The sequence below is a fragment of the Netta rufina genome (genome assembly GCF_964035555.1).
Source record: "Netta rufina genome assembly, chromosome: 1".
Taxonomy (NCBI): Eukaryota; Metazoa; Chordata; class Aves; order Anseriformes; family Anatidae; genus Netta; species Netta rufina.
Window position 1 is genome coordinate 119339429 of NC_140123.1, and position 15973 is coordinate 119355401.

A 15973-nucleotide genomic window follows, 5' to 3' on the forward strand; every position below is an offset into this window, starting at 1 on the left:
AGGTCACAACCCAGCTTCAGAGGAAGCCAGATAAAACCATCAGAAACCTGCCCTTCAAGCTGCCAGTTGTTAGAGAACTAAATCCTCTCTTAAGCTGCTAGTGGAAAAAATATCATCTGATGTTACAAAATGCAAAACCCAGGCGCTTCAAATACTCTTAGTAGATAAGCAGAAGTTGTGAACACTGTGATGTGGAGGGTGAAAGGTGCTGAGGAAATAGTTTTTAACCTTCAATAGATGTGAAATGTTTTTATGCCTTTTGCAACAGACTCCATTTTGCCACACATTTTGCTCATGAGCTCTGCAAGCATTGCAATGTCATTTGTCCATTCTCTCTGAAAATTACCACAGAGTACTTAGCAGCAATTTCTGAAGGGCTTATGGTCATGGTCAGGGAAATACATCTGTAGATGTATAAATATGCTCTGTACTTTACAGAATTGAAACAAGGCAGATTCTTGTCCCAGGAACTTGTCCCTCCAATGGAGGAATTGCCCCTGCCACAAAGCTGTCCTCACTGCCTTTGGTAGCTGCACTGTAGGAAACACTTCTCTGTCAGGACACTGGGGCTTTTCTGATGATCCCCAAGCCCTGGTTTTGTTGTTTCTGGTAAGAAACCTATGCAGCCCCTGTCTTCACATCCCAGACTTTAGAGATAAAGGTTGAAATTCAGTGGTACTCTGAACTGGCTCTGACCCCTCTGTAACAGGAGTAAAACCTACTGGATATAAGTGAACGTCAGACCTGCAGGAGAGGGGTGAGATGGAGCTTACTGAGACACACTAAGGAAAATTTCACTTTCTCTGACCTGTCATTTCTCAGAGGTGCTACATTTTCCCTGATTGTATAAGCAGAGTATTAGACCATTCTCTCCAATGATTTATTTTTACCTTACTGAAGCTAATTCCGTTCTGTGTGTCTTGATATCGCTGGGAGAGGGAGACTTATTACATTGACCTTAGACCCTGTTCAGCTTTGTTTATTCTTATCAACATGGATTGTTGCTGGGGAGCTGTTGATGGCAGGGTAGTGGTTGCAGTGAATTACCTGGAGACTGATTGTTGTCACACTGAAGAAATCACTGCAGCAATAGACTCCAGTTAGCCTTTGCCAGCAGAGGTCTGTGGACTCAGTACAATTGCTGTCTCGTAACAGCACAGCCCCTTACCGAGGTTTCTCTGCAGCAGGCCGGCACTGATGAAGAAGGCCTAATGAGAGAGAGAGAGAGAGAGAGAGAGAGAGAGAGAGAGAGAGAGAGAGCACATTTTTCTGATAGGACCTTCATCTTTAGAACTGTCAAGTGAGCATTAGGTTTGCAAGAGAGGAGTATTGACATTATCATGCAAATGCTTTTATCCATCTCCAGGCTAAAAAGCTTTTTTTCTGGAGTTTAAAATGTTGCCCTTGAAGCCTGTAGACTTTACTAGCCTGTACGGTGTGGAGCAGAGAACAAGCTCGCCAGTGAAAGTTACAGGAACTTGCAGTTTATAAGTATGTAGCACTTGCAATAACATCATAAATATTTCATTTCACATCACACTTGCAGTTCCCAGCACTGTTAATACAGATGTATTGTCAATCCCCAGCCACTGAGGAAGGAGAGCTTGTCTGGAAACTGGTTCATTCCTTCACTGGAAAGCACATTACCGCCACAACTCTGTAGTGAGCTGGTTGTAAAGTGTGGGCCCCTGGTTTCCCTTCTAAGCACATGGAGATTATTTTTGTTATTTCTTTCCTAGCAAAGACTCTGGGGTCTCTCATCTGACTTTCTGACAGAACCAGTTCTCAGTGGAACATCTCCATTTCCTTAAATCTGTTGCTGGATAGATGTTGGGATCGCTTTTGCTGCCAATTTGCTCAGTAATGCAATGTGAGTCGGACTATAGCAGCAGCTAAACACCACTGAAAATCATGAATATTTTTCCCTTGCAAGGCAATGTCTGTGTATACGCATTGGAATCCCAGTGAGCTTCCTTAATCCTTTTGTGTTTGTGTATATCTTAACATTTTTAGAAGTGGTCAGTTATGAAATAAGCCAAAAAATTAAATGAAATGTTTATCTGAGAAATGAGCCTGATTTTACATACTTAGCTTGTTTTATGTAGCTCTCATAATAAGAAGTCCAAAATCCACTGTTAGCATTGAATCTGAACAAAAAGTGAATCTCAAAAAACAATCCGATTTTGCTCTTTAAAGGTTTTGACGTGCCAGTGTGATGGTATGTCAGAGGCTGATGGCAAGGTCTGTGACAATCCAGCTGCATACATCAAGGCTCATTCTGCAGATTTCGGCAGATGTGTGTCCCTGGAGCTGCTCCATCATCATCTCCAACAGCTGACTTGGCGCTCAGAGCTGAGAGTGCAGCAGCAAAGATTTTTCTAAGCCAGCTTGCACTCTGCATCAGATAGTGGCCCAGAAATTTTAACTGTCATGGGCCAGCCCAGCAACAGCAGTGACACCATGTCTGGTGGTGCTCAGCTGGAGCTGAATTTCCATTGGCAAAGCTCTGTGGAAATGAAGAGCGGAGATGGTGATGATGAGATGAGCTTTACCTAACAGCTGAGGACATGGTTTTAGCTTAACATTATACAAGCCCAGTAATTCCAAAATCTTTGAATAATCTCGAATGCAGATTTTGGAGACTGCTGAGACTGCTATTTCAACAGTGCCACTGAATGAGCCCTTTGCCTTAGCAGCTGTAATGCTGCAGAATTTCCACATTTCATAGGGTGGAGCCATGCAGAGCTGCAGCTCTTGCTGAGTACCCAAATTGTACCAAAGACCAAGAGCTTTCATGTAGACTTCTCAATTTTTTTTAAAAGTTGCAAGAGCAAATTCTTCAGTGAAACCCTGCAAGGGGGATGTCACAACATCTGCTGTTCTGCATGGAACTTAGATGCATAAGAGTAACTGCTGTAAAACTTCACCATCTCTGAAGAAGCATAATCCTGTCTAATGACACAAAATGAATTAGGTATCTTCAATGCCATCTTGTGTGTTTAGGAAGTATGCAAATGCAGGGAGGGACATATTCCCCTGGACACAGTAAGAATCAAGAAGTCTTTGCGTTTAGAGTTCTTAGCATTTCAGTGACATTCTGGTCAAAGCTGCCTTTCTAGGCTTTTTTACCAGTGCTTCTATTGGATGTCAAAGTTTGTTTCTTCTGTTTCTTTGCTCTCACTCCGTATCTTCATTCTCCCCACTCCAATCCCTATGAAAGCATGCATGCCCCTGTGACATAAAAGAGTACCTAATGAAGCTATTATGCATGTGTTTGAGATTTCTGAACTGGCTTTCACTTGTCCGTGCTTTGGGTGATTGAGGTACTTGTGGTTTGAGATTACTATCAGCTACTGTTTTTTCAATTATTAGACTTCCATAATTTGTTCTTTAATGACTTTTGTGTTTGGTGACTGTGTCCAAGGGATTTAGGACTTTAACCCAGATTTTAGAAGATCCATTAATTTCACTCTTTTCCAAATCCAGATACATAGATTAATGAGGCAAATGCTGATCTTTCGGAAAACCCAGCTGGACTTTTTCTATCCCTTCCCATACATTACCACTAAGAAATTTTCTGTTGAAAGTTAGTTAGACGACAGCTATTTTAGCAGTGGCGGCTGCAGCCTGTAACCCACCGTGTAATTAAGGGCTGGTTAGATGTGTACACTTGCTTACCAGGAAACAAAGCAGTCACCAATCCAGTCACATGTGGAGTGAGCAACTCTTGCAAAAAGAGCAAGAGAAACCTGGGGTGGTACCTCAGACTCTTCACCGGGGCAAAAACATGTCAGTTCACTTTGTTGCTTTGCCACAAATAACCAAGTTTTGAGGGAGATCTTATTTCCTCTCCCGATATCTTTATGTTCAGGGCAGTGTTTCTAACACAGACTTTGCACGCATCCTGTGTTCTCTGTCCTTTCATCTCCAGCATTGCAACGTTAATATTTTGGTTCTGCGGTTTCCTGCCTGTCCTGTAGTATTACACATGGATGCCTCCAGTCTAGCTAACAGCATGTGCTTTCAACTATTATTATTATTACTAATATTATTTCTCCTGGCCTCCAGATAGATTCAGAGCCCTACAGCAACAGGTGTTTTGTACGCAAATACACTATCTCTCCTCTGAAGTGTTTGCAGTCTGTTTTGTCCACCCTGTGACTGTTTTAGTGCAAATCAATCTTGTGTCTGGGTCAGAGGCCCTCTGAGAATTGCCATATGGAACTGGAAATGGTGATGGAACACATCTAGCTTTCCAAGTGCTTAATTTTGTTTTTGTTTTTGTTTCTTGTTTGTTTGTGTGTTTTTCTAGCAAACTGGAAATCTTCAATATTTATTTTTGCAGACAGTTATTCTTATTATTATGAACTAGAACTCTTCACTGTTTATTTGCTTTGTAGAGGCTCTGTGTAGAGGCTCACTGATGTTTGCTTTTGTACAGTATCATCCTCATCTGCCTAAGTTTCATTGCATTTCTGTAGATATATTTCATCAGTATTGTCTTTAAACTTGTCTGAGGAGAGGACTAAATGGGAGGGAACAAGATTTTTCTATGTATATTGTTCTATGTATAATACCAGGTACAACACTGGTCTCTGAAACCTAGCACTGGCTTTTATGCACATCATTGATGGTCCATGCAGCCGACAAAGTTCATGTATTTCATTGTCTAACACACAAACAAGCACCAGCTACAGTAAAAACACTGTAATGAAACACAATGTAGTTTTGCTTTATGTGAATCAAGTTGAGCTGAAAGCAAATCCTGTGGTTCTTGTGAGTTGAAACACCAGGGAAAACTTGGATCCAGGTGTGAATTTCGTAGCTCATGCTGACCTGTAGAATTTTCATTACTGGGTGTTGCTAGTACTTGATTAGTACCTGGTGGTTCAAATGCTGGCAGTGACTCGTTTCCTACTTTCTGCTAGATGAAATGTGCTTCAGTGTAAGGAAACAGGGAGGAAGAAAGGATAGGAAAAAGTCATTTATTAAATGGCATTGGATTACAATCTCTTGTACTGGAAACTATTTATGAGAAGGCATAGCCTGTAAAGACTAGGCTGGAGAATGTCCATGTTGGATCTCTCCAGACTAGAGCAGACTGTAAAAGTGAATAATAAATAAAGCACAAAGCCAGTTTCACCAAGCAAGCAAGCAAGCAAGAAAGGTCCACTATAAAGCTTGTAATTTAGCATAGAAGGTGCAAGATACGTTGGATTAGCTGAAAAAATACAAAAGATTCACCTGTGTACTGTGAAACATGAATTCTATCACTCCTCTGTTTTTCCAGTGAAGTAGGGTAGCTTTGTATCTAGTTTTAGAAGAGGGGAATGGCAAATATTTTCCCAAATAAGTTTGGTTCAAAGCATGAACGAATGCAGCTCCGTTTCATATTTTCACTGCATGAAGTGGTATGGTTTTTTTTTGTTTGTTTTTGTTTTTCCATACACAAAAATAATTGTTTTGAATGTTTCCAATTGTTATTTATATTGTTCTAGAATTCACTGTTCTTCGTGGAAAAGCATCCCAAAAGTGCTTATGCAGATCATAGGCAGGTCTTTACAGCTGATGCTTGTAATAATTACAGCACATATTCTCAGTACATGATAATTCATTTGCCCTTAGAGTCAGCCAAAAAGGCTTCTATTTGCTTTACTGATCTTTGGCTCAGACTCTGAACGTTGATTTACAAACGTCACACTAACAAACATTGCTTGACTTTTGTGAAAACTATCTGAAGGCTGTTTGTTTATTTATGCTCCTTAACTTACTTTTCTCATAAAAGGAGATGCATGCGCCCTTAAACCAGGCCAAACCTGAATTTATCGCTGTTGAACAAAACCTTATAACAATAACATCGCATTAAAGCTGCTTCATTAAAGGGAGGGATTTTTAAAGCTGTAGTGTTAGCAAAGTCGAACCTGCTGTTTTTGATAGGCCTTTTTACGTACCGTTTTGATTAAAGTGTACAAAAAAACTCTGTCAATAAGCACTATCCACTTGGGACTGGCAATATTCACTGTTTCCATGGTCTTCTTCATTAGAAAAAATATATCTAACCAGGAGCTGTACTTCTGAACATGTTTTCATGTACTTCCTCTGCACACTACCAGACAACGCCCCTTAAGACACAGCCACCCAAATTTCTTTTATAGGACCTTTGATGAGGCCAAATCAGAATAGGCACCAATTTGAACAGAATGTTTAGTTTAAGACATAATGGGTGAATGATGATATGCTCATTGCTGGCAAGAGCATTAAGCAGGATCTCTAAGAGAAAATAGCTGAGGTATGGCCGTGTTTGTGTTCAGGAGGTCCCTCTAGCAATTTTGATGGTGCTACCCCTTATGAAAATGGTTCTGTTTCACTGCCTCTACAGGAACAGATTTAGTGACAGGTTTCAGCAGTGAGGTAGGAATCAGCTGTTTTCTATCCTAACTTAAAAAGAGGACTTTGTGTGCTATTTCACTTAATGGAAATACAGTGCTTCAGTCCATGTACAAATGTAATGAACTGAAAATCAATTGAAAAATATTCAAAAGCCATTCATTTTCTCTTTTATAATGTAACTCTTACAATGGTGTCTTCTAAAACATCAGAAAATAGATACTAAGAGAGCTAATTCCAATCAGGAATGCAATTGATGCTTGTGTTCAAATTTAAGCACATGAAGGAACTCCCTCATTAGGATGTAAAAATAAGGTTATTTGTTAAATCAGGCTCACAGTTTTGTAATAAAATTTCCTATTATGATTTTATTACTTCCAAAAGGTAAAGAATGATTACTGTTAATTTCAGGTACTATAATAACCTAGCAGGGATTGCTAAGATTCTTTCTGAAAGGAGTGAACCTGGTTTATAGTCTTCTGCATTATTCATGTAGTGATTTCTTTTTTTTTTTTTTTCTTTTCTTTTTTCTTTTTTTAATAGCTCTATTGATCTTTATCTTCCTGTTAATATGTATTAATGAAATTCTGCTACATCTTGTGGATTGTCAGGGAGTTTGTATTACAGGCAGTTGAGCAATATACCAATGCCTCTAAGTGCACAGCAAAGGGTTATACTCTTGTTATTTATATTCCTTTCTCGAGAATAATACTTTTTTTGTAGTTGGTGGTTTTAACAGAACCTATCACGTGTAGATGAAGTATGGGGCTGTCACCCCCAATGAAACTGAGTCCTATAGCAGTACCCAGGCATATGGGTTTTATTCACTTAGTTAAGCAGTTTCTGTAGAGTCTAAAACCTGCATTGGACAAAACAAAATACTAAAAAGAGAAGCATATAGGTCTGTGAAGTGTTGGAATGATGTTTCAGCTGCCTTGAGCTGAACAAAGTTCCTAACAGATGAAAAACATTTTTGTTCACTTGAGATAACTGCAAGGCAGCCAAATGATTACATTCAAACTTTCCAATCCTTGCAAAGATTTGCTTCTGAGTCAAAGCCAAGCATCAATAACTGCTGCCCAGAAGGGATATTGTTGTTTGGAAAGAGAGAGACGGCTATAACTGATTGCAATGCTGAGCCTGGAAATTCCATCTCAGTCTCATCTTCAGCATTGTGCTTTGCCATTGCTTGCATGAGCTCCACCGCTGCTGAAGCAGCAATCCAGGAGCAGCAGATCTATCTTTATGAGGTAATAAGCTACACCAACAAAAAAAATGTGTTGAATCTATACATCAGGAAAGATGTCGTCTAGTGAGCAGGTAGCCTGGAGAATAGAAAGCCATCATCAGTGTTCCTTCAAAAAAAATTATATATATATACACATATACAGGAAAGAACTTTGCAACTAATCTTTTATGGTTTGAAACACCGAGTGGCCAAACAAGATGTTCTGCCAGAATTAAATTCAGGTTAGGTTTATCAAATGACCATGAATGGTTGACTATTAACAGGAAAATTGGGCCTTCAAATACTGGCCTAGAGCAATTTATTTTTGTGTATTATGTTGTTAATGAGATTTCGGCTGTTCTTTTATAAACAGTTTCTCTTGGACTCAGAAATAAATGTTCCAAAGAGCTGTCATAAATTAAAAAGAAACAGATAGAATCTCTGCAGAAACAAGTCAGCATAGGAAATACCTTCAGAACAGCTTAATATTGGGCTGAGAGGAGACATTGATTCTAGGATACTTTTGGAAAATCAAAAAATGACAAACATGTGATACTCAATTCTTAACCTTACTTAAAGGCACTGAAATGTCTTTATCTGATCCAGGAAGGATTTATTCATGTATTTATCCATGACTTTATCTTCCCCAGCAAGGCTTTCATGAAGACTGTAGTATACTCTCCCTTTTTGAGCATTCTGCCATTTTTAATAGGAGAAGGAATTAACATTAGAAAACAGACCCAAAGAAACCACTCCCACCCTTAAAACAGTGCTCTTTCTGTGGTGTTTCTAGTATGTATACAGATTTCACTTACCACCGACCAAAATGTTCCTTTTTTAAGAGGAGAACGACTGACTCTTGTAAAGGATTAAGAAGCTTCTGGGCATCTGGTGTCTCTCCTTGCTGCCAACTCCAGTTAAATACAGTTGCAGGCTCTCCACTGCGGGTATGGGGATAAAAAGCAGATGTCTTTCAAATCCTATGTGAAGTTTCTGTAACTGTCATTTGAAAGAAAACACCTTTGACTTGTGCACCAGGCAAGTATAAACTAAAACCACGGGGAGAGAGTAAATATGATCCTCCTGGTGTCATTTTTAGAGGCTCTTTTCTGTACATAACTGCTCTTTAAATGTAAATAAACACTATTCCCTTAATATGTGAATTTTTGCCCCGAGAACACTATTAGGGATTGCACAAATATTACCTCAGTGTATATTCAGACATTATTAAAACAAATTACTCTATTGCAGTACAGCTAAGGCCCATTCATTCATTCATAATGGTGGAGGACTGTGCAATGTCCCTGAGGTATGCCAGAAAGAACTGCTCTGTTGTGAGTGTACACACTGAGTTATTTAAAATTGATTTATTTTGTTAATATCGTATAATGGCTCCCAGGAGGAGACAAAAACAAACAGATCAGAGCTGATTATGCCTCCAGGTTATTCCCTGAGACAAGGCAGTAACTCTTAGGTCTAGAACTCGCAGCCACAGAAAGATACTGCTTTGTGCTTTGTGTGCTTTTTTTTCCCCTGCATCCCTTTGAACCTCACACTATTCATGTGCCTCAGGTCTTAAACCACCACAGGCCTGCATTGTACAGCTTGGCCCACGTTCTCCAGGTTGCCTGAACTGGATCTGGCAGAAGTCCAAAGAGGTCTTACACACACAGCTATAGTTGCTTTGAAACCACTCATACGACTCCCTGGTCCTTGGCCTCTGCTAGTCTTGGGCCACCCATTGGCACAAGGTAAAACTGTCCAAAGAAAAAAACTTCAGGTAGCTGGGAATTCCCAGTGCACAGATACAACCAGTTCTTTTCCCCTTTTCTGTTCTGTGTGTCAAATACACAAAGGGCACGGCCTAGAATGCAAAGGTCTGTATTAGCTTTGGCTCAGCGGGAAGCTGCCTGGCCTGAAAGATTATAGATTGGCAAAAGCAAAGTGATTCCCTGCCTAAAAGAGAATCATGAGATTTTACTTGTATTCTTAGACCCTCGAGGCTTCAGTGGATAACAAGACTTGATTTAAATCCCTTGGCTACAACCTAGGGATCTATCCAATGAAACTGTTATATTACTTCCAAATAAGCTGAGGCCAGAATGAGGACACGTTTCTGATTTCTTAATGCCTAGTTTAAGTGTTGTTACTTTGATGATATGTTTGGACTTCAGATATAGGCTTGATTCAAACCTAGAAGGGCTGAATTTTCAAGGCATTTCCAGTTGTCTATACATCTATTTGCTACTTATGTATGTTAGACTGAGTAAAACTGACATGACTTTGACCCTGGAATGTACTTACACTTGTGGCTCACATTGAATATTTCTCTGCAAAGCAGAGAAAAAGTGTTTTGTTTTGTTTTGTTTAACAGTTTTAGTAATACCAGGGTTCGTCATTTTATTGCAGAGAGAAAGAATGAAACATTCTCCAGCGCTGCACAGCATCAGAAAGTCCTCTAGAGAAGGAGCAAACTCTAGAAGTGACTGCACTCTGTACGGTAAGTGTGTACCTTTTACTGTTGATCTGTTTAATCCATGGCCTCCAGTGTAAGTAGAATGCACCAGATTATTACTCCAGTTATTACCAACAATGAAGTTAGGTCTGGGAACTGATCTTCTGCCCTCAGTTTCTAGCTTCCAGTACATCAAGGATGAATGTCATGATGTACCTCTCATTAGACTACAGAATGCACAAACTTCCCGTATTTGTGAGTTTTCACCAACCTTCTGTGACAGTCCCACTTCTCTTCCGTGATCAGACACTAGTATCACCTGATGATTCAGGAGAATTCTCCAGTGAAAGAACCAGGTTTTCAAACTGATAACTGATAACTTTTAATGCTGCATTATAAAGGGGGGCAAAATAGTTTGGATGAAATCTGGACTCCAAGCTTAAGGTTAACTCCTTTTGAACTGATAGAAGTATGTTTCAAATAATTTATTTTAAGTCTACTTCTGCTTTGGGAATGGGAAGTGATAAACCACCACAGAAACCTGACTGAGAGCTGAAGTTATGGAGTAGACACATCCTGAGGCTTATTCAGAGAAGGCCCAGCCAACATCTGCACTGTTAAAAAAAAAAAAAAAAAAAGCTGTCAGGAACCTCTGCATAATCTGAGGTCTGCCCAGCCCTAGCTAGAGCCTTTCAATTTGTTTTAATTATGATCTTCCTTGCAGTAGTGCAGGGACCCTGATGCACTCATGCTATTGCAAACCCCCAGTGCAGATGTGTCACACTGTGCTGACAAGGTTTTCATTGTTTTGGCCCTGTGTATTACAAATTGTTTTTACTGACTGGTATAATCCCCTCTGTGTTATTTAAATTGCAAGTTCCTTTAGAGATGCAGGAAAGGAATGAGGTAAGAAAGGTTGAAAGTATACATCTGTGATGAAGACTTGAAAGTATTTTCTTCCACATCATCTATTTTGACTATTCAAGTTATAAACTCTATGAGGAAAAGGCTTTTATCTCTGGTTTTCAGCAGGATCTCTAAATTTGCCAGTGATACTATTAAATAATAGTAATGTTATATACGTACATTTGTAGATTCATACACTACATATGCAACACAAATATATTTTGTAAATACCGAGGTAGGATTCTGCCTTTTGTATTCACAGTTTTTCATCAAAGCAATTCTTTTTGTAAATTTAAAAGCACATGGAATTTCCAATAAAAGACAAACCCTGGAAAAATAACAGAGCAGGGATAGGGACAGAAAGGATGAGCAAATAATGAAGTTTATATGTGGGAATAATGAAGTTTAAATGTGGGGTATGGGTCAGCTTTCAAAAGCAAATGGAATAAAATTAAGCAAAACAGCATGTATTCCAAATTGGAATCAGCTATAACATTACAAGAAATCTGTGTACCTCCTATTGTAAATATTTATACTTTTGAATTGCCTTAGTAAACTGCCAGATATGAATCCCAAAAGAACATTATTTACTTGTTTTAGTTTTTAGGTAATCTGCACTTAATTTTTCCTGTGAGATCAAAATCTTACATTACTGAGACATTGGATTTTTTGTATTGTGGTTCAAGCAGGAACACAATTCGTACGTGCATTGCAGCATCATCTTTTAATACATAGCAGACTATAGTAACTAGAATTTGACTTCATAGAGCATTAATATCTGAATATGATGCCATAAAAAGAACCATAAATCTCTTTGGACCAGATGGCCTGCAGAGGTCCCTTCCAACCTCAGTCACTCTGTGATTCTGTGATTCTGTGTTTGAAAGGGAGAACTTCTTGCACCTGAAAATCCAGGGGGTATCAGTGCAGGGATTATGCCATACAAGTTTACATATAACTTCTTGTTCTGTCTCACTACTTGCAGTTTTTCAGTTTCTGACAAAATGCGCAAAATCACTCTTGCTCAAGCTGAATTCTGTCCTACCAGTCTAATTCCAATTTATTCTGTATAGGATTAATTCTTGCCTTGTCTTTGATGCCTTAAATTCCGTCTGCCGCCTACCTTCTCCTCTCCACAGTAGGAATACAATGAGTCTTACCTACCTTCAACTTATCTACCTTGATGTCTGCCCAAGAAAAGTCCTCATAAGAACTGGTTGCTGCTTTTATAGTGTCTGACATACAGTTGTTTGGATTGTTAGTGTTGCTTTGAGCTACTAAGTGGAATATGTGCTATTCACTTCAGATTTTAGCATGTTTCTACAGGATGTTGCAATGGAAACAGAAACTATCAGTGATCAGCTTGCAGAGTTAGTAATTTACAGTGAGCTTTCTCAATACATTCATGCATCTCACACCCTTGTGTGCTTTTGAAAATCTTAACTGTGATCCAGGAAGGGGTAACTGGGCATCAAAGCATTAAACGCGCTGCCAACACTGCATGTGCTTTCAAACATCACTATTGATATCCTGCCCTGCCACATCTGGTGTGTCTGTTTAAATTGTAAGTTTCTTAGGTAATGGACAGTCTACAACTCCGTTTGTATAGTGATTACTATATCTTTGTCAATTTTGATTATTCCCTAGACATTGCTATAATAAACATGGGTAATAACAAAGCAGTAATCTTCAATCACCTCAAATTTGAGCCAGCAGCATAAAGGCAAGGCCTCATTATCCCTTGGGCCATTCATTCAGTCTTTTGAAAGCAAGCTCTTAAACAGTGCAAGTAATTTTTCTGTCCCTCTCTCCCCAGCAATCCCCACCCCTTTTTCTTTATGTAACTAAAAGGCAGGTAGGAAAGAATAGCCCCAAAAGCTTTTGGGAAAAGTCTGTCTCCAGAGTCCCTCCAGGTCCTGCTGACAGAAATAAAACAGAGAGGAAAAAGAAAAAAAAGAAAAAAGGGAAAAAAAATAAGAAAAAAAAAAAAAAAAGAGAGAGATTTCATAGTTTGGCCAAACAGTTTTGATCAAAATAACTGCAATTTGCAGGGATTAGATCTGGTCTACTGTCTTGAAGAGGTAAGAATTGGACAGTGGCTCTTTATGATTTCATAGCCCTCTGGGTAGGCTGCCAAAGTAAGCATGTTTTGGATGAAAGTCTGAAAAAGGGGAAAAAAGAGCTGGCATCAACAGACATTTTGGTGTCCACCTCCTGCCCTAATAGTTTTCTTTTAATCTTTAGCCAGGGCATGAGAAATAAAATCCTCCTGCATTAAAAGCAATTAAGCAGTCATATATTGGACTCTACGTGACTTGAGATTTGCTCCCTTTACGGGATGAATAAGGTTAATGGAATCTGGTTAGAAGCTGAAAAACCACCATGGAAATTTTTACAAACTTTCTCTCCTCAATCCCCTAAATGTAACTTGCTCCTTCTAGAGATTTTATTCTTGCTTTTGATGACGTGAGGAGTAAAGCAAGGAGGGATATAATATTTACCTGGAATAATTTTTAAGAGTTCTTTTGAGCTATCCCAGTGCATTTTAGTTCCTTAGAGCTAGTGTCTTGCAATCTCTTTCACTTTCGTGCAGTCATCTGAGTGATTTTTTGTGTTCTGATCTATGGTTATGATTATGGTTATAAAGAGTAGAAATAATGTTTACTTTCAGCTGGTGCACTAGAGCTTGAAATGGTAAATGAAAACAGATGACGCGCAACCAAGTCCCAGTGCTATACATTGCTTTTGCAGGTTTTTTTATTTATTTTTTTTATTTTTAAAAGCCACTCTCCCACCCCTGCATACACGTGGCAGTGTTAGTAGATTTTCAGCCTTGGAAGTGTTAGCAGCTGAGTCTTGTGTAACCTTTCCACTTCAGGGCATGAGCTCATCAGCTTGTACAGCTAAAACACTGCTGGGCACTGGTCAGCGTGAAGTGAGGAGACCACAGGAAAACAAACAAGCAAACAAAAAAAAAGTGTCCTGTGGAAAGTATTACTTAATAAATGGACAAAAGACAGTGATTTGCTGTAAGGTGACATCTGAAATCAGATGCCAAATGGCATAAAAATGTTGTCCCTTAAAATCTCGATATTATTCTCTGTGAGGATGGTATACACACTTCTGTGACACGTTGGAAATATAGGGGGTAGGGGTGAAGAGCAAGTTCCCTATCTAAACCCAGATTGGCAGTTTCAATTTGATATTACAGTTTTCACTTTCTATTCTAAAACTCTTAAATGGATTAACAGTTCTCATAGTTAGCTGTGTTCAATCTTGGAGGTGGATGCACTTTGATGACAGAATTCATGCTTACTTTCTACACAGTATCTGCAATAACTAGAAGACCATGCATTGCACAGAGTATGTCAGTGTCATAAACCCTGTTTTACCTATGGGAGAAGTGGGACTTCTAGAGGAGAAGAAATTTACCTATGTTTATTAAAGGTATTGTCAGTTTTATTTAAGGCAGATTTGAGGGTCTATTTTATATACATTTTTTTGTTATTATTATTTTTCTTTCCTCTTTTCTTTCCTAATCCTTTTAGTGGACACAATGTTGTTCTGGGTGATTGTGGGCGAATCACTGAATTCCACTTCCCTTCATTTTCTTGTCTATTTGAAATATTGATGATAATTCAGAGGGGATTAATGTACTTAAATATATAAGTAATGGTGAAGTACTGTAAGATCTCTGGCCAGGAGGTGTTACTAACAGGCAAAGCAGTATTAGTCTCCTCCAGTGTTCTGACTGCTTTTAAAATACTAAGTCCAGAGAGCCAGGAGTGCCTACTTACTTCAACCTCATTGGGTCAATGAGGTGCAGAGAGCTTTTTTAAAAAAAACACCTCTCTTTCTTATTACCTCCTGTGCTGCTGTGCTGTGGCACTGACAGCTCAGCTCCTACGTTTGCAGCATCCTCTTGGTTTGGATATCCCCTACATCAGGTTTAGCTTGTCAGCAGATCTGTAATGTGCTGAGTTGCTCTCCTACAATGTGGGTCCTGCAGTAGTAAGGAGACAGCTGTACTGTACTGCAGCCAGTGGTAAACGCTCCTAAAAAGCATGTTCCTACAGTTATTCATCTATAAGGCACCACGTCTATAACCTCTTTTAAGTTTCCTACTGCAGATTTATGCTCTTGGTCCTACCAATAACAGGACTAGCTAGGCTGGATAACCCAGTTCTTTGCTGGGATCTTACACACCCCTACTTCCCTCTCCTGAACCAGCATGCCAAGGAGCATGATGGGTCATGCAACCCCAGACCCAGTCATCTGTTTTGTGTTTGAATATACAGCTTTTCACATCGTACAGCCCAAGTGCACATCTTCAGCCCCTTGCAATGTATCTGTAACATGACCATAACATGACAAGAACCTTTTAAGATTTTCATCAGTATTAAGAGGTCTGAGTGCTTGCAGAAAAGTAGAAAGAAAGAAACTAAGCAGAGATGGGTGGTTTGAATTGGGGACTGGAGGTGGTTACTTGGGAGAAATGTGAAGGGGATTAACATGTGTGACTGTGATAGGATGCAAACTTTTAAAAGGTTTTTGGTCTACGGTTCTCTCTGTGACAGAGCCATAAAGATACAGGGGAAAGGGCAAAGGGTTGGTGAAACAAATTTTCCTACTGGGTATGTATGCTTATGTTTGCCTGTGATCAGAAATTCTTGCCTATATTTTGTAGGGCTTTCTCAAGAAAGAAAGACCATGCATATAGCAGGGTGGGAATGCCTACATCCTACATTTAAAAGGCAGAGCAAGCATCAATTCCCCTTCGCTTATGAGCACCTCTCCAGCTTAATACTTGATGGCAGTAGAAAGTACGGCCACTGCAGACTTTCTCTATCATGTTTTCCATCAGGTTTCAATGAGTCACCCACTGGGCTGGTATGCAGTGGTCTCTAACTCATTTGCTATTCCTCCCCTTAAATTGAAAGGTGTGGGCCCCAGCTTGTAGATGGATTTTGATTTCTATAATAAAAAGGAGAAGGAGT